Genomic DNA, 26,987 nt, shown 5'->3' with positions numbered 1-26,987 from the left:
AATTCTTCCGTTTTCCTTAAAACTGCTCGACAAAAAATATTTTAGTTTCAGCTTACTCCCACTAACACATTTGATTTGCAACAAACACATTCCTATATGGATTTTCTCTTGCAGACATTTTTGCGAAATGAAGATTTACGTACCTTCTATTAGTAATCCCGCAAAATAAGAATCTTTAATTTAATACGCGAACGGCGTTGGATATAAAGTTTTGTCGTGAAACTATTTATTTTTCCAGAAAACTCCTTTTGCAACAGAAAATATTAAGTTTTGTTTATTTTGTTCAGCACAATTTAATACAAATGTATAGAAGCAGTGTTGCTTACTTTTTTATTAGGGAATTAAAATCTACATTCATAAAATGTATCCAATTTTCCATCAAACGTTGGTGAAAAATTGATCAAAACTCATATTTCATCCAAAAGGCAGGCTTTAGAATAAATTATTGTTAAAAAAGATTGTTTGAAACTCAATCGTGCAAGCCACTTTGATAAACTGGTTGCACTGCATATATGAATACATAGATCTATGACATACGTACCAAATAAAATGTACGTAATACACATATTACCAACACAAATTAACATGGTTTACTCATGATCCTCAATCTACCAGTTTAAGATGCTCTGTTTTAGTCTCTCTGTTCTTCCAGTTCTCGTCTCTTCCTTCCAGTCCTTGTCAGTCATGCACTTTCAGTATCCTAGTTTCGGTCTCCCAATGGCAATCTCCCAATTCCGGTCTACCACTTTTAGCTTCACAGTTCAGACTCATAGTACCATTCTTCCAATATCCGTCTTTAAGTTTCAATCTCCCAGTTATAATTTCTCAATTTCCCAGAGTATCTCTATAAAAGTCTCCCACTGTTAATCTCACAATTCCAGAGTCCCAATGACAATCTCTTAGTTCCAGTTTCAGTAACTGTACATCGTATACAAAATTAAAACTAAACAAATCTCAATGACACTGGTCTCTAAAAAATGAAATGATGACCATGGAAAGGTACTTAAAATTGAGCCACGCATCAGCCGTGCAAAGTCTGAGCATGTATGGAATTCTGAAAAATTGGTATGCTTTCTGAATTCATCATTTCGTTACATTCAGAGCGATACAATTGATAAAGTAATTTCCACGAATGGTAGAAAGTTGCGGTGTTGATTCCCGTCTACAGTTTGAGTTAGTCACATTTTAATATTTTTTTATATATATAAAAAACCTGTCTTAATCCACCTAGTGGTGTAACGATGCCTTTCTCATATTACTTATATTTCCAAAAATTTCACTGAAAGAATCTGTCAAGAATTTTTTTTCTATCTTGAATAAAATAAGAAACTTTCTTTTGGTATAAACTGACATAACCTTTTCAATTTGTAAACAGTTATGTCAAATTAAGAAGAATTTTATTTTATTTTGCATCGTCGCAATAAATGATTGAATACACTTCGCTGTATAGATCTAGAACCGGAAATCGGACCCGGATGAATATAAACAGCAACCTATGAGACTATTGGAACTTTTACTTGAGCCTAAGTTTGTGGGAATCGATCAAATCATCTCTGAGAAAATTGAGTAAATCTATTTCTAGAGTTTTTGACCACTATATCCATTACAAGGTGAGATGAAAAAACTGCAACCAACTTCAGACTGCTGTCATTTCTAAACCGCTCGTCCCACAGCTGTCAGATTTATTCTAGTGACAGCTCATTATATTATTTACAAGCGCACAAAAGCATTTTGGTGGGAATTTTTCAGAAAAAAAGTTATTTGTGATGGAATTCAAGTGTGATAGTGTGATTGCTTTGCATTTGGCTGGAAAACCACAAGTGGCTATCGTTAGAGCCCTCCAGCATTTAAAAGTGAATAAATCTTTTGTGTCTCGTACCATCGCTCGTTACCGTGATACTGGTAGCGTAGCCCGACGTCAAGGAAGTGGACGAAAAAAAACAGCAACATCGGCAGAAATGGTTCGAAAAGTGAAGAAGCGAATTGAACGAAATCCGCGTCGCAGTGGCCGAAAAATGGCTCGTGAGCTGAACATATCGCAATATGCCATTCGGCAAATATTGAAAAATGAGCTTGGACTAAAGCCATTGAAGTTCCAAAAAGTGCAAGATCTTACTGATGCGCAAAAAAAAGTTAGACTCGAAAAAGCTAAAGAGTTGCTTCGCTTGGCCGAAAGTGGTGAACTGCCGAATTTGGTTTTCTCCGATGAGAAACCATTCGTTATCCAGCAGTTTGTAAACAAACAAAATGATCGTGTTTACTTGCCAGAGAGGTCAGCTGAAAATTTGCAACTTCGGTTGGCCACCAGAACTCAAAAGCCGGCCATGGTGATGGTGTGGGCCGCCATAACAGCCGATGGTCGCTCGCCGCTCGTATTCATCGACCGTGGGGTCAAAATAAATGCGCAAATCTATCGCGAAAATATTTTGGAGGGAGTTCTGAAGCCCTGGGCACGCAAACATTTCGGCCGCAGACCTTGGACATTCCAACAGGACTCAGCACCATCGCACTCAGCACGCGCCACCCAAGAATGGTTAAGAAATGAGGTTCCTCGCTTCATTTCCACCGCACAATGGCCACCAAAATCTCCGGATGCCAATCCGTTGGACTATTGTGCCTGGGGTATTTTGGAAAGCAAGGTTGGCACTAAAAAATACCAAAGTGTCGATCATCTCAAGCAAGCGCTTCGCCGAGAATGGGACAAAATACCGCAGAGCCACTTTCGGGCAGCGTGTGATGGTTTCATTGGCCGTTTGAAGGCCATAGTTCGTGCCAAAGGTGGCCAATTCGAACAAATCTAAACCGATTCTCAAATTTGATGTTATTTCCGACATTTTTTGCTTTCATTCAATAAAATTTAAAAAAAAAATGAAAAAATTATGGCGTTTTACTTTGTTGCAGTTTTTTCATCTCACCTTGTACTTGGAACCAGTATAGCCGAAGTCGGTTCGTTCAGTAAGTAACTAATACAGCCTTTTTTATAATTTTTACGTTCCGTCTTTGATTCATCAGTGCAGAGCAGTTCAAATTGAACTGCTTAGTGCTAAACTCGGCAGTTCAATTTGAACCGCTAAGTAGACGTAAAGTTTCTGCTACTTACAGAAACATTACGTCTGCTTAGCGGTTCAGATTGAACTGCCGAGTTTAGCACTAAGCAGTTCAATTTGAACTGCTCTGCACTGATGAGTCAAAGAGGAAACGTAAAAATAATAAAAACGGTTATGTGCCCTAGCACAAAGTTTGGCTAACCCCTAAATAATATAGCCTACAAAATCAGTTTTAAGCCAATTTTAAATACACTTTAATATACGCAAACATGATGAAATTCAATACCTTTGGGACTATGAGATTTTATGAGTGATATTATTTGACACGCATAGACACATACATTGCTCAACTTAATGAACTTTGTCGAATGATATTAGCCCTCTGGGCCAATTCTCACTAGTCAGTTTTTCAAGTGATTGCATAAACTCTCTATGTGAGGAGAGTTGGCATCACTGCGAGTGCGATGCGGTGTCCTGGTGCTGCTCTCAAAAAAGTATAATTTCAATGTGTTGTTTGATACGTATAGTTAAAAATTAGGTTGAAATAGTTATTTTGAGTATTAGTGCAGGTGTAGCAAGTGTGTGTTTAGTAGTGAGAGCGTTATTTATTGAATAATATTGATCCGCGAAACTAAAGATGCTCAAGCGGCGGAAACTGAGAGTTTACCGCCCGAAAACTCAACGATGTTAACCTGTTAACCGATCGAAGCGCCGTCTGCATGTCATTGTCGGTGTTGTCGGATTTCTATGGAATGTGTGAGGGATAACAAGTCGATCGTGTCATTCAGACTGAAGGTCTAGGGTTGGTCTGCGGCGGACCCATTCGCGAGTGTTTTTATTTTATTTTTTCAGTGGTCGTGTTTTATCTCGCGTTGCTGACAGCAGAGTGAGCAGGAGAAAAGGGATACTGGTGAGATCGTTCCTCGGAGATATTTTATATTTTTCTTACTTATATTTCTCATGAGTATCGAAAATCAGGTTTTGTTGAGATCATTTTGTTTACCAAAACATATCCGGATCTCTTTCGCTTCCTACTAACAAATCTCCTATCCCGTGATGCTCGTGGAGATACAGTGGTACTCGCGGCCTTTAGAAACAACGAGTATCGGACTAACATTCCTTTCTTTCCCTTAGTAGCACAGCCTTTGGTCGTAGCCAGCGTCGTTATTGATCATTTAATAAAAAGTTAGGAGTGAATGGGTATGTACAGTGAAAATGATTTGTTTCATTTTTTTCTTTCATTGTACGTTTCCACTCATTTGGTCGGTGATCTACTTCAGCTCAGCTCAGCTGATTGCATACAGGGTCCGGCACTCGAACTGTAACCAATTAAAAAGGCCATAAATTCAGTTTGGAAATTACTTTTACTCAATTCAAAGTACAAAATGTGTAAAAATAATACAAAATTCAGAATCAATTCACTTTTGCTCGATATGACCACCTTTTGCCTTGACTATGGCCTTGAGACGGTCAAAAAACGAATTGCAAGTTGCCGAATGTTACTTGCAGGTATTTAGGCCCACTCGCGGACAATAACTTTTTTTCAGACAATAATCTTTTAGTTCGGACTTTGCTCTCCAAAATGGCCCAAAGAGAATAATCCATTGGAACCGCATCTGGTGAATTCGAGAGCCATTGTGTGGACGTGATGAAGTTCGGAACGTTGTTTTTCAGCCATTCTTGGTTCACTCGAGCTTTGTGAGACGGTGCCGAGTCCTGCTGAAACGTCCATGGTCTGCCACCGAAATGTTTGTCTGCCCACGGCTTCAAAGCAACCTCCAGAATACTTTCCCGATAATATGTCGCATTTACCTTGACATCAGGCTCGATGAAAACGATTGGAGAGCGCCCATCTGCGGTTACAGCGACCCAAACCATTATCTGTTGCGGGTGCTGCCTCCTGGTGGCCAATCGATGACTCAAATTCTCGTATGAACGGTCGGTCAAGTAAACCCTATCGTTTTGAGAGTTTACGAATTGCTCAATTGGAAAAATTTTCTCGTCAGAAAATACAATGTACGGAAATTGACCGCTTTCGGCCAAACGAAGCAACTCCTTCGCTCTCTCAAGTCAAGATTTTTTTTCGCGTTCACTTTTGGCAAAATGCTTTCTTGCGCTTGTAAACAATACAACTCCGAACTGTCATTTAGCAAATTTCTAGAGAGCTGATGCCCGTGCGTCAGCTGCGCGAGCGGTCTGAAGTTGGTTACACTTCGAGTGCCGGACCCTGTAAACTCTCTTTATGAGAAAGGCAATAAGTGTACATTTATAGAAAAGCATCGTTATAACACTAACAAGTAGGTATAAATTGAATGAAAGAATTAGAAAATTTACATTTTTTTCTCCTGATAAATATAAATTTTAATGTGGCAACCCTACGCGCTATACGAAATTGAACAAAGCACGCTGCGAACGGAGCAAAGCCGCACGTACCGTCGCGAACTAGTTTTGCATCGTCATTGACGTCATGCAACGTCATGACGATTTGAATGTTTTGACAATCGTCGCCCTATAATTTCGGAACCAGAAGTCAGATCAGGATGAAATTGCACAGTATATTTAAAGCCAATGAGAGCATTAATTTGAATCATGATTCCTGAAAATCGGCTTAACCGTTGCTGAGAAATCGAATTGAGTTCCGTTTTTTGGAGATTTTCTTCATTTTTAGTGCTTTCGGAAGCTGGGACTAGTAGTCACAAAGTAGTTTTATATATTCACTAACTAGTAAGATCTGCCAACTGGATGAGTTTAGCAGTAAGTTTTATAGAAATGTGCACCTCGTTTCGCCATCGCTTGTGGAAAAATACTTATGACATTAAAAATTCTCACTAATCACTCTGTAATACAGGAACCGGAAGTCGGATCCGGATCAACTTCTCGAGGACTTTTTAAAGAACTCCAATACCTTTTATTCGCATTTTAGTTTGTAAAAATCGTTTAAGAAAATTCCGAGAAAACTGAGTGCGAATTTTCGTATAGATTTGCACGTATTACCTTGTAATTCCGGAACCGGAAGTCGGATAAAGATAAAATTCAGTAGCGATCTATGGGACCATACGGCTTTTCATTTGAATCTAAAATCGGTGAAAATCGATCGCGCCATCTCGGAAAAAAGTGAGTGACAATTTTTTCCTTTTTTTGGTGCATATCACCCTATAACTCCGGAACCGGAAGTCGGATCGAGATAACATTCAATGGCAATCTATGGAACCGTAAAACCTTTCATTTGAATATGAGTTTGTGAAAATCGGTTCTGCCATCTCTTATAAACTCGAGTGACATTATTTGTCACATACACACTTACATGCATACATACACACACATACACACATACATTTGCTCAGCTCCCTCCGGGCCTCGGTTCAAAGGTCGGTTTTCGCAGTGATTGCATAACCTTTCTATATGAGAAAGGCAAAAAAGACCATTTCAATTGGTGGTATAATGAAAAGTTTTTAGATTTTTGAAAAGGTGATATTTTCTTAAACACTGACATTGACCCTCTCTTCCCTTGAATAAAAAAAATAGTGAAACCGGTCTTGGATTCGACGAAAAACAATAACGCTGTAAATTTGACATAATACTTAAATCATCAAATCATCATTAAAGTGTTACCAACCTGATTGAATTACTTTCACTGGCCTGCCTGGCCGAAAAATCTGAATAGGATCCGTGTATTCTGGTAAAAAGTTTTTCTCACACCTCACAGCCTAAAAGGCACTATCATGCTGTCTGTCTCGGTCCGCACCGATACTAGTGTGTAGTGCCGAGTTGCACCGTTTCCGAAACAACCCAATTTACGGGTGGTACCGTAATCCAATGATTGTAATCCAGCTTGAGGATGATTTAATTTCAATTTTAACCAACTGATCCTTTATTTTACGGCTATGGATATCACCTTGAATTTGCCCGGGCACACCGTTTTCTGTTTTACGATTATTTGTTTTCAGCTTATCACACTGCACTGCCGTCCTTTTCGCCACGTTCTATCTTCATACGAGTACATAAAATCACCACTTTTTTCGGTTATTTGTTTCACCTTTAATCTCTTTCAATTCGACTTACGCTCGCTCTACTCACACCCACCCCGAATCCTCACTGGTTTGGTCCGATCGGTGACCACAAAATTCGATAAAAAAAATTAGTGCGGTCGAGCACTGGTTTCGGTCATGTTTAGGCCTACTACAAATATTTCCCAACTGCGCGATTCACAACAACAGCACTCGAAAACATTCCTTTTCACACCGTTTTCGCAGCATCGCTCACCGATCAAGGTGCTGAACAAGAGCTTCCTTAACCTCAATACGCACCACAGCTCTTTAGCTTAATCTCTGATAAAAATTTCAGCACCAGCAACTGTGGCGGCAGCCTCCATCTTGGCATCGTTTTAGCTTACCCACCAATCACGGATCGGTTTACAACCACTAGCTTCATCTCCTTTGCTGGTGCGTCAATTTCCAACTTCAGCAACACTTTCGGTACGATCTTTTCCAACTATCAACTTTTTAGAAACATTTCACCGCTTCGCTACTTCCGCGTGTGAAGGAATCCTTTCACCTAGTAGAACTTCACAGGGATCAACAAACTACTAGCAGGGCTTCTCTTCTGCAAGGATTTTCAAATACTCTCCCGGACTTGCGCAAAGCTATTGCCTCAGACACGGACACAGGTGCGTCGTTCGGGTACGATTAACTCTCTCAGACTGAACGGGCTTTACGTTGCACAACAAGTCCATCGAGCTAGCAGATTGTTTCCAGCAGGCTTTCTCGACTCGGAGAGGCTCAGAGAGAAACCACTTGTTTCTCCCATTATGACACACTCCGTTCGTATTGGTGGCATATCATCCTGTCGTGTTGCTTACACCACTACAGCCAATAACGGACATCGGGAAAGCTCTGAGCTATGCTACAGATCGAGTTACGTTGCGCCAACACTTTGCGTGACCCCAAACAAACTTGGAAAGGTAACTTAAAGCTCCGATCACACCCCGTCGTATGCCGTGTGTGCGATTCTGGCTGGGATTCGATTAGACAGCCGGTTATCGCAGTAGTGAAACGAGCCTAAGTGCCCAAGCGTCCAGTCTTGGAATGAAACATGTCCAGTATATGAAGAGGAAACGAATGTTTTATTTCTGTATTGGAAACGAAACTATGTGGAAGACGAACGAGATAAGATCGACCAAATGATCAACAATGAAAAAGCTGCCGTGGAAGAAGTCGGTTTGATGATAGAGTAAAAAGCTAACATTCGTGGAGCGCGAAATTGAGAATAGAAGAGAGAGAAAGATTCAGTACAAACCGAGAACGAGTTAAGCCGGTTTTTTGTCCTCAACACGGCTAGGGCCTTACCTTTCCCTCGGTTTCCAGCGCCCACCTTCATGCCAACCCCGTTCGGGACTGGCACGTCTCGAAGATAAAAATGTTTTTTTTTTCGTTACCTTTTTGAACTGCCCCAGAGCTTTACTACGAATAATCAAAAGCAGTGACGGGACAGCGTTGGATGTTGAGCACGTTGTCGGGGACTGTCGGGATCCTGTGACAGATACCCATCAGTTTGACGGACTGGAACTGTTTGCTCGTCTTTCTCGGACTTAAACACTGGTGCAGGAGCCCTGTCAGGTGTGAGGGAGTGAGGTGGACAATTAACTAAAAATTCATGAGCCGTGTTCTCTCTCTCTGAGCAAGTGTATAAAAAATGATGCCACACTTCCAGAGTCTGGAAAAATGTAAATTAATGCCCTTTGTGCTATTAGACTGAGCTATTATAAACTAGATTTTTTTTTGTTTTGATTATAGAGGTTTTAACATTGAATACATTCGACTCTTTGAGCCAGAAAAACTTTCTGACCCTATGTACGGGGTTGGGAATCGAACCCAGGTGGGCTGCATGAAAGGCATCGATTAATCCATCATGCTATACCCGTCCCCTATATTTCGGACTATTAATTTTGAGGCTCAAATGATTTCTTTACTATTATGTTGGTTTATGTTATAGGAAATATGTGAACAGAAAAGGAAGAGATTTTATCCACATAAAACATTTGAAACGAATTCGATGCGATGAAACTCTAAAAATAATTGAATTTTTTTTTCTAAATCGTTTAGAAGTTAGAGTCAATTCAGATAAATATAAGTTTTGAGCCTCATTTTTATTTTTTCTCGCGTTTCGTCTTCGACTTATTGGCGCATCACCCGCTATTAGATCAACTCAAACTACTAAGCATTCGCACAATTTACTCTACTAGAGTAACCGCTATTTCGTTCATTGTGTCGGAATTCGAATGTATTTTAATACTCACAACGTTTGCTTCAGCATGTGTGTAAACGAGTGGTGAACGTTTCAGCTGCGCGTACACATACACATTCAAAAGTTTTTTTTAAAAAAACTTGCGCTAAAAATATTTACATTTATTTTCATGCACATATTTGGAGCGGGAAATTGAATATAAAGGTATTCCTCGGATCTTTACTTTTCAATATACTTTAAAAGCGTAAATTTATACCTGTTATATATGTTATGCTTCACTTTTATATCGACGGTGGATTTCAATCAAATTGTTGATTTAATTGATGTCTATTTCAAAGCATCATTGAATGACATGTCTTGTAATCTTCGTTATTTTTTTCGGTGGATTTGTATTATGACGTGTACCCAAAAATTAATATGAGTTTTAGAACTGAATGAACGGTTTTGTGTAATTATATTTTACTAGGATTTTACTTTCGGATATGTAATTACAGAGTGATGCGTGTTAAAATACAAAATTCTCATTTAATTGAAACCAAACAAAAGCTACAAAATTTTATGAACCGGTATCCAAACTGTACAAATATTTTGTTATTATTAGTTAACGAACAAACAAACCTGCTTTATCATTATTGTTCTTCAATTTCCGGTTCCGGATGCAACGGAAGTATTCTAAGAATCTACTTATCCATTACGCAAACTTATATCCAAGTGCAAGGATGGTTTTTATCGTATCAAAGAACGTTCACTGGCAACTCTTCAAAGATTGAATCAGTGCCATCAAAGAGAAACGGAAATCATCGCAACAACAAAAACCTGGCATGGCTCATTTAACATAGAATCGACACCAGTGCGAGAGCGAATTTCTTTCGATGACATTTCTGAGAATCAAAGGTTAGCACGCTGCTGTGGGGATCCTCTCTGAAGCAACAAACGGTCGCTTATTCTCGTTTCGCGATCCAATTCTATACAGGCAGTTGACAATTGCGAAAGAATCATTTTACTATTGCCGCTTATTCTAACTATGTGCATATAACCTTTGTATAAGTTGTGTCTATGAAAATGTCTGTGAATGCTCCACACCAGGGTTTTGAAATATTGCAACCTAGTATGAGAATCATCAAGTTGAATCATCGATTTGATTTTCTGCGATAATTGTCAACTTGCGATTCTCTCTTGGGAAATTCCACACAGCAGCGATCATTATCAGACTGTAAATTTTTTTAAGGGCGTGAAATACTCAGAGTATGAAGTGGAGCGGAAAAATGCAGAAAAATTCTCTCGCGGCTCATGCATTGAGAGTCTCGAGTTCTTGTAGCATCTTCTACCGGATTGAAAATGTTGTATACAATATGAATAGCAATATAGCAGCTTCTGTCAAATTTTCGGCAATCACCAACACTGTCCAAGTGTGCTATGCTATTATCGATTGTAATTTCACTCAGATCCGACTTCCGGTTACAGAATTACAGGGTAATAAGTGTTGAAAGATTCAAACCGAAATTAAAAAGGGACGATGCAATTTATGAGCAAAATATCTCCACTAGCTCAACATGAATCAAATTTGTAGATCTGGCAAAACAAACTTACTTCGGACGTAGCGGTCCTCGGTTTAATGCAACCCTAGTGAAGAAGGTATTTTGACCACTCTAATGTATTTTGGTCTGGCGTACAAATTTATGAACGTTATTGAAATGAAGTACATCCTGTCTCAGAATTTCAAAAAATTATTCCATTGTTTATCATATTTGGTATGAAAATGTACATCATTTGGATTACAATCAAAAATATGATCGCCGGGCCAAAGTATATTAGTTAGTTGGGATAAAAATCTTCATAATCAGAGCTACACTAAACTTTTACGAGAGATGCCTCATTACACAACTAGATGGATTAAAACTGTTTTTTATCACTGAAATGTATGTAATACTTTGCTTTAGTTTATGCTAAACACTGGAAACATTGATTGATTGCAACTAATAGAAATTGATGAATTAGTAGATTGAACGAGAAGAACACAACTATCAAACATTATCTTAATACCGATTCGCTTAGTACCTGCCTAGAAAGAACATTACATTCCTTCTTAGTATTACATTCCTTTAGTTAAATTTTACCCTCTGTGTCAAAAGACTCACAGCCGATTCATAGCGTACAGGACTATTGCAAGGGAAGTGATACGAATCCATCGACACTACGAATTCATTCAGACCAGCACTCGAATATATTTACAACAGCGCCGTACCACGTAGACTCACTGGCTGGAGGGTCTTTCCTAAATGTCTACGTCTGCCTAAGAAAAGGAAAGAAGGACTGTGTCAAACTCGTCAATGAGTATGGGACTTACCCAAGTAATAATTAGGTCACGTATTTGCTTCACATGCGTATACAAGGCAGATATGTAATGAGTCTCCATTGCACTTCATCTGCTCTATATGCATATGTAAGATAAACAATAGACTTGGTGATTACTTGGATAATTGTTTTTTTAATTTAAAAAAGTTGATTAATATTGCAAACATAATAATTTGAGAAAAAAGTAAACCACAGAAGCTGAACCATATCCAGTTAATTTTCTCAATTTCGTAAAATTTCTCATTTGAACCACTTTGCCTGGAACAAGCACTTTCTCATCTATCGTTCATCCGGTGAAGACGTTTGATATTTATTAAAAACTTTTCGACGTTTCGGTATCTTGATAATTGCGAATGTATAGCTACGTTTCAGGATAATGAGATTATCATTACTAAAAACAAATAGAATAGGAGTTAGAATATGAAAATTGTAGAGCCATAGTACTCAAGGAAGAGCAAGGATGTAAAGATAAAGTGAAGATAAAGTCACAAATAAAATAGTAAAAAGTACACCGAAATTTAAGTGAAACAAATATGGAAAATCTACTAAAATATGGGTTTGAAATTCTCAAGTTATAAATATACACAAATTAGCTATAGGTTTGCAAAGTTGGTTTGTCCCATCTCTCCTCCTAGACTAAATGTCCGCACCATGGTCTCTTGTGCAGTACTTGCGCCATCTTTTTTACACATTTATCATCTCTTTCTTCAAATCCTTCTCGTTTTTTGAACCCCTTTCCTGTTTTCCGAAGCTTTTGCTTTATAAATGCTTAGATCTTTTCCAGTGAGTCACGTAATGGCATGATACTAGTTCCAGCCAAAACTGAGTGTGACTTTTACGTAACTGGAGGAAAGACAGCAGGCGCTTCTAGAAGCATTCTTCTTCGTATGTTTGGCCGTTGATGGTGCCGATCGTTAGGTGCAGTTTGCTGAAAATTTGTCGCATCCAAAGCTCGCCTGCCACAACAAATTCCCCTTTGGAAACTAATTCAATCGTTTTTCTTTCGAAACTTCTCCGGAACGACTTGCGAAACTTGCCGGCCGGGGATCTGCTTGGCGTTAGCTTTAATTTATTTTCAAATTAATTTTTCATATCAAAAGATGGCTTTTTGGTAAATTGATCCTCGTCAAAACATTTATTTTTCGTTAAGAAATCATTGTCTGCTGAACAAACCAGACGGAAGAATTTACCTCCCTGACAACGTCCCTAATCGAAAGGTTGGAATGGTGCTTAAAGTTATCCTGGACTGGACCGTATGGGTCTGCTCGAATGATTTTACCCCATGGGACACGGCCTGAATTTCAATTATTTCGTGACTCTCCGAAGGGACTGGCTTAGATTTTTCATAATTCAGGGAATTTTTGATTAGAAGCCAGATAGGGACAAAATTTTGTACATGTAAACATTACACTCTGAACTAATTTTAGAATAGTTATTCACAAAAGAAATTCGGTCTGTCTTTACATGTTTTTGTCTGTGTGTTTTTATTGCATTCATGAAAAGCAAATATCAGCTCTAATTTATTACTATTTCTTTACGTTTCGTCTTAGACTCGTCAGTGCAGGGCAGTTCAAATTGAATTGCTTAGTGCAAACTTAAACAGTTCAACTTGAACCGCTAATCAGACGTAAAGTTAATGCTACTTGTGAAACACTGTTTATTTGGCACCGAGGAACCACGTCTTTACTAACGTTCCGAACAAAAAGTATCAGTATCATAGATTATGCCTCCAATATTACTCAGCCATGGATCTCTTTTCTTAGCAAAAAACAACTTCAGATATTATGTACTGTTTCAAGAAGAGTCCTCAATGTTATTGAAATTTTATTGGCACTTTTCAATCAAAGCATTCACAATGCAAATTTATGCGATTAAATTATCACAATGTTCTTTTAACTTCGTTCATCTAAAAACCAACTGCTAACGTTTGAATTCGATAACATTGTTTTACATTTTATAAACCTACTCTCTGCCAGTAAGTTAAATTGTAGGGCGCCAGTCATGGATAAACCACAGCTTGAATGCAACCATTCCGAGTCAGTAAACTCTTCTCGAAGATAGTGTCAATAACGATTGTCTCCATCGGAAGAAACGACAGACTACATCTCGAGATAGTTTCCCGTACCACCGAAACGACGGTATGCCCTTCTTTCATCGAACCGTTTTACTAGTTGATCATTGACCAAACTTCCCGGGAGGTTCCCCTGAATGAATGCCATTCTCACAACACACGGTGAAAATTGACAAGAAGCATATCTAGCTTCACGATCCGGGGAACAAAGCAACCTACGCCTGATCTATAAACGACGCTCTTCGGTTCGACTTTGGATAGCAATGTTTCGAGAAGAGACTTTGCCCGTCAACATGACTTGACTTACGTTCCAAGAGCGAGTTGCCCCAAAGCACTACCACTAGGTTATGTTATGATGGTGGTCGTTGTAGACGAAATGTCTTCTCTTCGATGCTATGCTATTTTTCTGCTACTTCAGCAAGCATCTCACGATCGCGGCCCGTGGATCTCTCCGGCGGTGATTGTAGGACCGAACTAGACGATGCGGGGCTGGTGCAGGAGGTAGGGTTTCTTCAGCAACAAACCAGTGAGTAAGGGACTGGCAGACAGGCGGCACAAGAGATGAGAAATCCACGCCGTCCGCTGTGTGTAGCGTGTCTTCGCGGTCGTGGCTTAACAGCATCTACGGCAGCCATCCACGGCAGCCGCCAGTAAGCAACGACAGCGGCAACAACAACTATAAAAGACAGCGTGATTGAGTCACTTTGCAGGTTTTATTTTTTAACTGAATCTTTGATTAATGAAAAGAATGTTAAGTTTTAAAATTTTTACCGAAGGTTTCTGCAAACAAGAATGATCACGATTTGCAAAGTGACAACACGCGAGTGCGTCTTTTTCGATTTGTTATTTTGCTCCAGCGAATCTCACAGTGTCTCAATGTTATGTAGACTTTCAAGTAATATGTTAAGCACTCAAAATTATACGAAATTTAACTATCTTGTAGCATACAGTCTCAAATACATTGATTTCTGAACATGTACTATCAACTTTAAACGAATCCAGAAAGAGATATTCTGTTGTTATGAGTTCCGATTGTGAAAGTAAGAAAATTTATTAATATACGTAAAAGCACGTGGGTCAAAATCAAGACAAAAAATATGTATGCTGGACTGTCCTGCGAATTACAGGTTAGTGCTGCAGTGACAGGATTATTCAAAGCAAGCATGTTGGAGCATAGCTCCGCATGACGCGTCCGCTCTGGCAGCAACCAAGAAAAGTTTCTAGGTATGGCTTATCTCAAATTTCGAGCAATCTCTGACTTTTCTCTGTATCATTTATTCTCAAGATATATTGGTATACGAACCACTTCTACTCAATTTTACAACAAAATTGATGCAGAATAGACGCTGCACTGACGCATTAAAATGATGTAATTCAAGCTAAGTAAAACTTTACAACTACCAGTGGTTCAAGTAGAACAGTTGCAAGTCGAAACTATAAAGAATTCAAATGTATTCGATCATAAACTTACGATACCACTGTTTTTTTTTAATTTTTGCAATAGTTGATTCAACTACTATTGCTTTATTCAACCAATATTGTTCTTGATTTGCTGATTGACGCCATATGTACAGACTTCTCTGCTGTTTTTGATCAAATAAATAACCTAATAGCTATTACCAAACTGGACAGACTTGGATTCAGTGGATATTTTTTGAAATGGCTGCATTTGTACCTGATTGGTCGTAGCTGGAATCTCTGCTCAGCTTTTCGAATACTGCTCAGCTTTTCGAACTAACTCGGGGGTACCTCAAGGCTCTTACTTAATTTGAACGATTCGAACCATACGTTGCAATGCTTAGAATTATCTTTCGCCGAAGATTATGAATTGTTCCACCATATAAAAGATCGCGAAGATGCCAGATTCCTGCAAAAACTGTTGGATGCGACCTAAATAGAATGGTATTAAACCCATATAAATGTCCCGTGATTTCTTTAACTCGCAAACACATAACGGTAGTATTTAACTACACTATTTCTCGAACCGTCCTCAAGCAAGAATCGACCATGAAGGATATAGGGGTCTTGTTGAATTCTGAACTTTATTACAAGGATCTCGTCGAATATTTTATCCCTAAGGATTCCAAGGCAGTTGGATTTATTTTTCGTGTCACAAATAACTATGAAAGCATACATAGCCTAAAAGCACTTTTTTGCGCACTGGTTCGTTCTATTCTGGAATACACTTCTGTCGTCTGGGTCTCCCATTAATAATTCTATATCCAACGCATCGAAGCTATTCAGCATAAATTTCGTAGTTCCCAACAATTATCTAAGCTATCAGAAACGCTGTAAATTGATCGATTTAGACCTGTTATACGTTCGCCAAGATCTCTCCAGGGTAATTTTCGTGGCAGATCTGTTGCAATCTCAAATTGATTGCTCAGGATTGTTAGGCAAACTAAATTTAGATATCCGTTCTCGAAATCTTCGATCTCATCAATTTCTGAGTATTCAACCCGCTTGCACTAGTTATGACTATAATAAACCTTTCTCTGGTATGTGTCGTCTATTCAATCGATGTTCTCGTGTATTTGATTTTATCCTATCTCTCAACATCATAAAAAGTTTGATTTTAAACACAGTTATAAACAGTTTTTCCAACTCCAATACTTACATGCTATCTTAAAATATCTGCTTACATTCTCCATCGATTCTTCAAACCAATACTAAGAACAGTATTCACCCTTAGGTTCGTCTCTAACATCCGCTTCACCATCTTCTTCGGAACTAACTAGAACTAGTTGATATTAATAATTTTTTGGCCCCCTTTCTTCATCTCTTTACCAATTCTGGAGTCAATTTGCATGATATTCTGTCTCGTTTACTTCCATTTACTGCTACATTCACTTCTACCCTTTTCTTTCCATCTTTTCTGCATAACTATCAATCACCGCTCTCCGAAGGTCGCTCTCGTCGATGTCTAGCATACGGTCTACAAACCGAATTTTTATCACTGGGGTGGTGTTTTCCGCACATCGGACAGCAGGATGCGGCCTTCCACGTCACCTGCCACACTCGACCATCGCCTGGAGGCATAATATTACTTAGTATTGAGCCCTTAGTACTCTACTTCTGCTTCAAAATTGCTTCCAGCATCGAAACAGGAAGCAACTGCCATCAATGTCCAACAAAACGTATTTACAGCAACTGGCAATGAGCACAAGACTGCGGACAACAGCGAGAATAAAATGGAAACCACTAACAATAATACGTTTGACAACAACAACACCATCAATGCGGCAATGGATGACGACACGAGCCACGAACAAAGTGCCCTTCAATTCTCGCTGGAAGAAAATGGAAGTGACAACGAAATCCAATATAAAAAATAAGGTAATTAAAAAATCGGTTCAATCGACCGCTTAAGCTTATACGCATATAGGCCTGAATATAAATATCTATCTATATATATAAATATATATAAATATATATATATATATATATATATATATATATATATATATATATATATATATATATATATATATATATATATATATATATATATATATATATATATATATATATATATATATATATATATATATATATATATAATGCAAAGATCATTCTTTGTAATCGCATCACGTAAGAACGGATGGACGGATTTACATGATTCTCTTTTTGTTTGAACAGTTTTAACCCCCACCGGGTTCGTACATCAAAAAAATTAAGAAAACTTGGGAAAAATCCATAGAATTGTTTTGTATGAACAATGGAATTTTCCACTGAAAAAGTTGCCAATGCTTGCTAGATCTACGATTAATGTTTGGCGCGCAACGAGTTGCATAAGTGTTGGCCGTCGAAGGAAAGAATACTAGATCGTTGAAAAAATCGTTTGGGGCTCTACGAGTTATTCATCATTTCGAGCCACGTGCTTAATTGGGTATTAAAATTATTTCTTACCATATGACTCAATGACGGAATGACTGTTCTAGAAAACCGCTGTAGGCAGGAGTAAAACTTCTGATAACATTTACAAGTTGATGAATTGTGTTCTATGGAGTCAAATGAATAGTATTAGTCATCGCGGGCCCGAGTTTAATATTTCAGAAAAAATTAGAGGGTTGTATTCAAGACACGACCGAGCACAATAACATTAAAAATGAAACGTTTCTAGGGTCTTCATAATAAATACAAAAATAAAGATGATAATGATGATGATACACTAAACTTCACTACACTTCAAAGTTACTTGAAAGCTTAATTTTAGATACAAACAACCTAAAGATTAAAACCTGAACAAATGAAACTATTTTATTTTATGATGATAATTTTTGAGAAACGTACAAACTTATCAATTTGATTTGATTTACATCGTTTATTTACACCCAGTTTTAACCTAATAATGGTCGTTCACTGGGTGGACTTATTAATTTTATAAACAGTTAATCGATCCAAGAGAATGTTGTACCAGTAATCTCAGTAATGGTGTAATTTTATTAATCCTTCAAAATCGTCGATAATCTTCGGAAAGTGTCGGTAAATAATATGGCAACAATACGAGGAAGGAAACATGTGCAATAGTCCGCATAAAATATTTAGTTACTTACATTGATTTTCGCTTTGGCATATTAGGAATATACGGAATGGATACGCAACATAATTCCGAAATTTTGTTCATATTGTAACTTGATGTTATTAACACATGTATGAACATTGTCATAGTTACAACGTGTGTAGCCATCAGCCAGCTTATTGTTTTGAAGCAAATAATAATTGAACTGAAACTGGCGGTTAACCAAATTCTACGAGGGTTCCTATTCATACGATACATGTAAAATCGCAGGTAAACTTACCTTGAGTTTATCTTTGATACTATGTGATATTGCATCTAATTGTACTGTATATATGAGCCTGTGGAACTCATTTATACTACTAAACCGAGGAGGCCGCTTTTAGATAAGTTTCAGAATTTAATTTTGAATCTTTTGAAGCGTTTAATTCCTGGTGAGACAACAACTTGTTCAGTCACATTGTCAGGTTTTGTTCGAATGCGAATGGAGATTTAAGTATGCAAACCAATCCGTTGACAAATTAAAACATTTTTAAACTTACAATATTGAAGCTTTGGAATCATTTAAATTAGGAAAATCCATTAACAAATCATCGAGGAACAAGCGCTGCAACTTAGATCCGAAAAATCTATCGTCGATAATTCTAAATTGGCCTGATAATTACCAGAGAACCAAAATAAAATACTCAATTCAAACCAATTTTTCAATGGTATGTAATTGAAATATTCAAATGACGTTATCTCATAAGTTTAGGTTAACAGTTTCCGAATCGATTGGTTGTTGAATTATATAAATCCATCAACAAATTACTGAGTTATAAGCGTTCAAAATTATGACAGAAAAATGTTACGCGATTAGTTTTGCATGTTTAAAATTTACACCCAGCCTCGGGAAGCGAAGTGTAAGGCATTTTTATTGGCAAAATCGACCAAAAATTTGAGATATTTCAAAAGAATCGGTAACCACGCTGATTCGGTTCTTCAATAGCTAGATGATATATAAGATACTCAAGCGAACACGGTGTTGCGCAGACAACAGGAAATTTCACCAACACATAATGCAAAAGCGACAATCCAGCAAGTGAACGCATATACAATCCCGTCATCAGCTCACTGGAAAAGCTAGTACTTGTTTCATTCACAGTCAAATATCAACTAGGCAAAGAAATATTGTGCAGCCTATATTTATAGATTTCTCTTCATATTACGCATAACGATATAGTGTTTTTTATGCATGACCCAAAGCCTCCTATGTCGAACAAGAAGTTGACGTCATTTTGTACAACAGGGATTGGTGGATGAAAACATAGGTCGATTCCAACCATTTTTTCAATAGTATGCTATTGAAATACTGAAACGACGTCGTCATACATGTTTAAGTTAAAAGTTTCCGAATCGATTGGTTGTTAAATTATAACAATCCATCAACAAATGACCGAATTATTAACGTTCAAAATTATGACACAAAAAGGTTACGCGGCTATTTTTGAAACTTTTAATTGACACCCGGCCCCGTATAGTGAAGAGTAAGGCATTTTTAATGCCAAAATTTGAATGAATCAACGAAAAGATTGTGCTGTAGAAGCACTAAGGTGAAACTGAGCGATTTTCGTTGCATTTTGCTTTCTAATGATTTAGATTAGACTTAGCGCACACAATAAGTGGCAATTAGATATCAATGATTGGTTGATAGTTCAAGATGATTACCATAATGGATTGAGACTGTTATATTTATATTTCATATGTGAAGAATGTTCAAATTGGTAGGATCAATATCAAATTTAAATTTAAGCGTCGATTCTCCAAGCAAAACAAAAGATCCACAATACATGAAAAATATCCACTTTAACGCTCTAAAGTACGCGTGGCACATTTTAGCAACTTTAACATACAGAATAAGTCCTGAGCAAACTTTCTCGTTGCTTAAAAGCTGTAAAAGGAACTGCTTCAAAGTTTGTTCTGTTGCGTCGGGTGAACATTCAAGTGTGAGTAATTCCTTAAAAATGGACTGTTTAGAATGCTTTGTATGCTGTTTAAGACAAATCTTTTTTGACGAACTTTTGGTTACTTGGGCTAAATACAAATTGTAAATATATCCTACTCTACCTAATGAACAACTCTAGAAATTCTTCAATATTGTGCTAAGTTTATCAATACAACATTATGGTTAGTGAGCTTTTTTATCGATTACCTGAAGTAAAAGTCACATCTGGAACGTGGCACTTTATATCCATTATGTTGAAGCCATTAGAGAGGGATCTCCGGTCAGTGCATTGAATCAAAGGATGAGAGTCGGTTAGGCTGTTCATTTGCTCTATTTTTACTTAACAGAAGTTTCCCACATTTTCGCATTTTTGGGCTAAAGCGAATATGTATCGAATTCGATTGATTGTAGGTTAATTATTCAGCAAAATATTGGAGAGAAACGTTAACCACTTAGTCGTTTGACAGTTCTGCTCTCCGAAAACATAAATTCGAACAAATAATTTTAGGGCGGGACGAAGTTCGACGGGTCAGCTAGTTATTAAATTAAAAAGGCCTTAGTATTAAGCCATTGGTATTAAGCAATATATCCGTTGGATTTTTGTAACCTGTTGATATAAAAAGACGAGAAGGTTTTATGCCTGATGGAGAGAGATAGTAGATTTCAATTTAAAAAAAATATATGATTCCTTCAAACGATATGTATTAGTCTTGTAAAGACATAGAGCCGCCTTGAGCTAGTTTTAAGCTTAAGCAGTATCTAACGGAGAAAACAGATTGAAAAAATGACATGTGAAATGTGAATGCAACTATTTAATGAAGACCGCGAAATTTTTCTAATCTGTTAGATACTGATCAAATTTCAAATCAATGCGGTTCTACATCTTAACAAGACTAAAACCAATCGTTGAAAGTAAATCGAATCCAACATTCAGTATATTGTGTTCGAGATCACTATCGTCAATGCTGCTAGGACAGTGGCTTGCGGCAAAGCAGATTAGCGAAGATTGACTTGTGACGCGATGTGTGTTTGTTTTATATTGACTGCATTTCCATAGATATAAGACAATAATTGATTGCTGTGTTGCCCAAGTAAAGTGAAGCATGCTTGGTTCTTCTAGTCAATTAGACTTTCTCTTCATGTGTTTTCATATGCAGGGTAGTTTAATTGGCAGAAAACAAGTTCCCCGGTTAGGAGCTAGCTACGGGTTCGAGTTCCGTCTCTTCGGTAACACTTTTGCGGTCTTTATAACATAGTTTAATGTTAAATACATGATTTATCAAAATCGTTAGCTGAATATTTATTTTCTTATCTTGCTATCGACAAAGAAATTGCATAAATTATTTATTTACCAGTGATTCTCAAGCGGTCCCTACAGCCCACCAGTGGGCACTAGTTAATTTTTAGTGGACAGTGAACGAAAAATTGTCTAAAGGTGAATAATGAGTCGGAAATAGTGTGCCTCGCTTCTGGGAAAAGCTTTGAGCAAATGTAAAAATCCCTGTCGTATTATTCAACTAGATCCGCTGTCTGTTCTCATCCATTTATAGGAATTCCCAATGCTAGAACCAATTACGGATATAATGAACCTTTTTTCAGTATGTGCCGTATATTAAATAGATGTTCACAGGATTTTGATTTTTATGTCTCTCGAAATGCGATACAACGATTCCATGACCCTTTATATTTTCAGTTATAGTACTAGTGTTAATTCTTTCCGCTCGATCACCTCTTCGTCTCTCCGCCATCTCCATTGAAATCTAATAAACTCGCTCGTTGAAACTAATCCTTTTGTATCACCTCTTCTCCTCTTTTCATCGTTCTTCCACATATTTCTCCTTTTCTCTAGTTTTAATGTAAAATCACCATCATTAACCCGATGGGCTCAATGTCATCTAAATACTATAGAGTTAGTTAGCAAGGGTTAGTTTTAATTGATAGTATTAAGTACATACATGTGTCCCGGGTTGGCGGTTGAATGCATAGGGCACTGGTCTAACAAACCAGTTGTCGTATGTTCGAGCCCCGACCTGGAAAGATTCGTAGTGTCAGTAGAATTGTAGCACCAGCCATGCAATGGTTCTGTACACTCTGAATCGGCTGCGAAGTCTGTTGAAACAGAAGGTAAAATTCCACTACATGAATGTAATACCAAGGCTTTGCTATGCTTAAGTACATACATGTATCTGTTGGATTATTGTAATCTGTTGATTTGAACGTTGAGGAGGTTTTATGCCTGCTGGAGTGAGAGATTGTAATGAAATATCACTATCGGGATTTTTCCTGCTTTAAATACATAATTCGCATGTGGGAGGTATCTCAATATATCATTGCTAAATACTGGAAATACATCCAGGATAAAACCAGCCTATTAGTTGCAAAAATAAACATGCATCATTCAATTCTTGTGAGATTTTTGAGAATTCAAAATTTAATCCATTCAAAATACAGCAACAAACATAAGAAATTCGAATATAGGGGCTATTCGTTTGACTCCTTCCAAGAGTCAAAGAGCGCCAGTTTGCCTAGAACTGCATCTCACTGACAACAGTCTATCGCTTCTTATTGATTTTATGCTTGACAATGCCCCAATATATTTTTATTTGGCGGAGCTACGGCGTCTGGTGAAGGTTTCTCTCTTCCAGTAACTCAGGAATTTGTTTAAAACCCAAAGGTCTTGATGAAGATCAAACTTTATCTGCTTTTTGCGCTTACAACCGATTTGGTTTGCTTATTGCACAATTCAGAGTCAACAAATTCTTGTAAGCCGAAAGTCCTGCTAAATTTTTAGTTCCATTCACCCTTTGTAGACGATATTGCTTGATGGAGAAGTTCTGCTTGTAACACAGCGCCTTTTCGGCTTTCGACCCCTCCCAAGCTGGACTAACTGGCTGTCGACAAACATCATATTAGAAAAAGTTAATTTGGCCACATTCATCAATTTCAATAACTTTGTGAGCGAATAGTATGAATTTTTACGATGTACAAGCAAAATTTTGACGATCTTTTTCACAATCGAGAAGCAAATATTAGAATCGAACAGTAGGCAAGATGCTTGTCGAGGTCGAATGCGACTAAGCGTACTGAACAAATTTAAAACTTGAATCTTAATAAAGTTTGCTTGCAGTTGAGCTTCAGATGCAAACTTTTGAAGTTTAAACACAATATCAGGTACCAAATATTTACACATTATCTTTATCTCGCCCAACGATTAGAGTACAAAATTGGGGTGACTAAAGATATTGATCTGTAGGAATCTGAAGGTCTTTATTCCGAGATCTGATATTTTAAATTTGGATATTCCTGTTTTGATTCGTTTACAAATTCGAAAAAGCCAGATTTACAACTACAAGACAGGTTGAGGTAGTTGATGAAATGTGAAAAATATATGTTTATTTTTTCTGTATTTTTTGTTTCTGTATAACGATTCCATCTACATATCCTGTCGAAGAAAGATTCAATGTAGCTTTGGTTATCAAACTGAGATATCGCTCAATTATTAATGATTGGGAGGACTTGGGAGTTTTTCTTACAATCATAGAACCAAATACTAACAAAAATAAAAAATACAATCATGAATATCTTTATCGTCAAAAAATTACTTTTGGTCGAGCACCGAAGAACAATTTTGTATAATATTCATAAGAAACTATGTAAAAAGCTCAATACGTCAATTCAGAGTTAACTTATTGAGCTAAGACCACATTAAACAAATTCCCGTAGCTCCCGACTTCTCGACTCACCAGTAAACTTTTCCACTCAACCCGAGAAAAGTAATGCGGGCTCCGAGAAGAATAAAGCCAAGATGGTAATGTGTTTATAAAATTTATTCTTCTGTTTCTTCCGTACGAGAAACTCCACATATGATGAGGGCATGGCAAAAGGGTACAGAAAAAAAAGAACCAGCCAGTAGAAGGAGCGAAAAAAGTAACAAAAAAAGTCAGTTAAACACATGGAACGAGGCAATGAGGAAAGAAATCTAGAAGAACTGCCCGCAAGGAAGAAACGGAGTGGAGAGAAAAAAAATGTTCAGACGGTTTTTAATCTTTCCTCTTGGCCGTTGTTTTGCTGCTGTTATTATTTTTGTTGTCGTTCGTGATCCCGAGCCTGTTTGTTTGCATGAGCCGTCCCTGGCCGGCCGATCTGGTCACTACTGATGCTGGGTAGAGAACATCACCGTCGTCTTGGTGCGGTCGTATGTTTTGGACAGCCTTTCGGAGCGGTTGTCGATCCGTTCGTTGCCCGATGGGGTTCTTTCGGATGCTGTGTTGGCTTTTCTCCGTTCCGATGGTGGTGCAAGTTCTGGAAGGTTTTTTTCTTCTTTTTATTCTGCATTCTTCCGAAGTTGTTGATTTTTTTCCGTTCGAGATCACCACGAGCAACTGAAGCTGAGGTAACGTTAAGTTTAGCTTTTTTTTTGCTCGGTCAGTCTGTTCAACGATGCAGCATTTTTTGTTTGTTTGGTTAAGCCTTTCTCCTCTCGGGCTCTACGTGCCTCTTGCGAGGCTGAGCGATTTGATGGGTCACCTTTTTCGGATAAAACGCTAGACAGTTTTTGCCTTCTCAAAGTATCACGGTGGTGATCCAGATCAGAACCGTCCCGTCGCGTTTTCCAAGAAATTGACATACGGAAGTTTTGAAATGATGAATTTTATCCTCCCCGGTGAGGTTCGTCGCTTGTGCTTCCAAAAGTCTCCGTTGTCTCCTGAAGTACAAATCTATTTTCAACTCGGAGCAATAAATTTCGTCGTTAATTTCATCCGAAAACGGAGACACCCATTTAATTAGTTTTCTAGCTTCTGCTTGGTAGCTTCTGTGCCTCTGAGATGAACCATTCTTTTATTCATCTGCCTCACATCAGTAATTCCATTCTTTGATTACGTGTTCAGCAAAAGGAAACTGTTTAGCAGCAAAGGTAAAAGTTTAAAAAGCAACCGAACAGAATCCTGGCAGGACGTGATACAGGCAAAACACAATGAAACATTTTGTTCTGTTTTATGTTTTATGCTTTGTGAGCGAGAGAAATAAAAAGGCAAATGCCACTTTCCTTTTTCTTCTGGCTGCCGACCGAACTGTCCAGTGTAAAAGGTGTCAGGTTGAGGAGAAATGGATTTTTTTACGGAAAACAAACTGGAAAGAACATCTCACCATTGACTTCGGGTCCAGCTACCTGTTAATGGATGTGATACGAATCCTGTTCAAACAAATGAGGTGATGATTACCGTAAAGCAATTTCCTTTTCTTCTAGATTTTATGGAATGCCGTTTCGGTTGCAGTTTCGTACCCTCTAGTTTAGACATAAGATCATTGATTCAAAGTTATCATTATGAGAAAAATTATTGTAATCCGAATTTGTTCCACGTGGAAAGCTATACTAAAAGCAATAAATTTGGTTGATTTCATTGACTTCTAGTAGAGCCGAAGAAGTACTCTTTTTTTTGAAGAGTCAGTAAATTGATGAGGGCACATCGATTCTCGTAACGTGGCAATTGATGACGATTCAGTCAAGACCGACGTGAACATGAGTCCAAACTGTAACTCCGCATTCAAAAATATCGCATACTAGTGAAATATAATGTTTCTTGAGACGATATATATCACAAAAAGAGAGGCAGAGCTCGTGATCGAAAATGATGCTCAGATTTTTTTACAGATAGAACTTTTCCAGCTGGAACTGTCATTATTGAGGATTTAAAAAAAATTGTATTACATTTATTAACGTTTACTATCATACTATTTCTACACACATCTCTAAGACCATATAAACGTCCATTTATAGAACACAACAATCCACAAGACTTGTGATGATGCGATAGATTTTGAGATGTGGATAGATTTTGAGAGCTGGAACTCCGATTCGCGATGAACGGAAAGAATCTTCTAAATTTGTAGGTTATTAGTTGATGACCATAAAAACTAACTTTGACTATAATAGTTTCGGTGAACATTGTGGACAGGCAAGTAAATTGGAACCTTAAACCGTTTATTTTAACCATGGTAACGACGCTCATATACTTCAGATAAAACCATTTCACAGCGATTTCGTTTATCAATCGCTCCATTATTGCACGTTAATAGTTGCGGCCTGTTTCGAAGTAGTACTCCAAAAGTATACCATGACAATACCAGAAAACTGATTTTTTTCTTGGCATTACATTCCTGTTGTGGAATTTTGCCTTTCTGTTTCAACAGACTTCGCAGCCGACTCTTAGCGTACAGAAACATTGCATGGCTAGCACTATGAATCCTACTGACACTAAGAATCCTTTCAGGTCGGGGATCGAACATACGACAACTGGCTTGTAAGACCAGCGTCCTATGCATTGAACCGCCAATCCGGGACAGCGATATCATGATCTTTTCGACTAATTTGGGGCACTCGTGCCGTTTTGAAGCGCTCGTTTCGACTTCAGTCCATTGTCGTGTAATCATTCTGTTGTCTGGCGTATGATAATGGATCCAGCCAAACATGTGTTCGAAGTGCGCTTGCGTTCGTCTTTTCAAGTCTAAAAAAGTATGTGCTGGATCCAGTGGTAGGATATCTTTTCCATCTGCAGAATATTGCTAAACTATGACGTGCTCGTGCACTTTCTCTTTCCGGTCTATTATGTACTATTATTATTGTCGTTTTTTTACCCGATTTTAACCTCCATTTTATTTAGTTTTGACACTGTGACAGATACATTAAAAATGAAACAAATAAAGATGATGATGGATGCACAAAATAATGACCTATTCAAGTGACCAATTAGAAATTCAATCTAGTTT

General features: G+C 37.8%; 1 protein-coding gene across 1 annotated transcript in view; it reads right to left on the bottom strand.

Annotated features, from left to right (window-relative positions):
• The window catches only part of LOC131431446 (protein bowel), a 103,001-nt gene extending 95,242 nt beyond the window's left edge, over positions 1-7,759 (bottom strand). The window contains exon 1 of the mRNA XM_058597168.1: positions 6,664-7,759. The gene's annotated coding sequence lies outside the window, so the exon portion shown is untranslated. The remainder of the gene's footprint in view (positions 1-6,663) is intronic.
• Positions 7,760-26,987: the final 19,228 nt, after the last annotated feature.

The sequence above is a fragment of the Malaya genurostris genome, chromosome 2 (genome assembly GCF_030247185.1).
Source record: "Malaya genurostris strain Urasoe2022 chromosome 2, Malgen_1.1, whole genome shotgun sequence".
NCBI classification, from domain to species: domain Eukaryota; kingdom Metazoa; phylum Arthropoda; class Insecta; order Diptera; family Culicidae; genus Malaya; species Malaya genurostris.
Note: the sequence above shows the minus strand (reverse complement) of the source record. Positions and strands in the feature narration are given on the sequence as shown.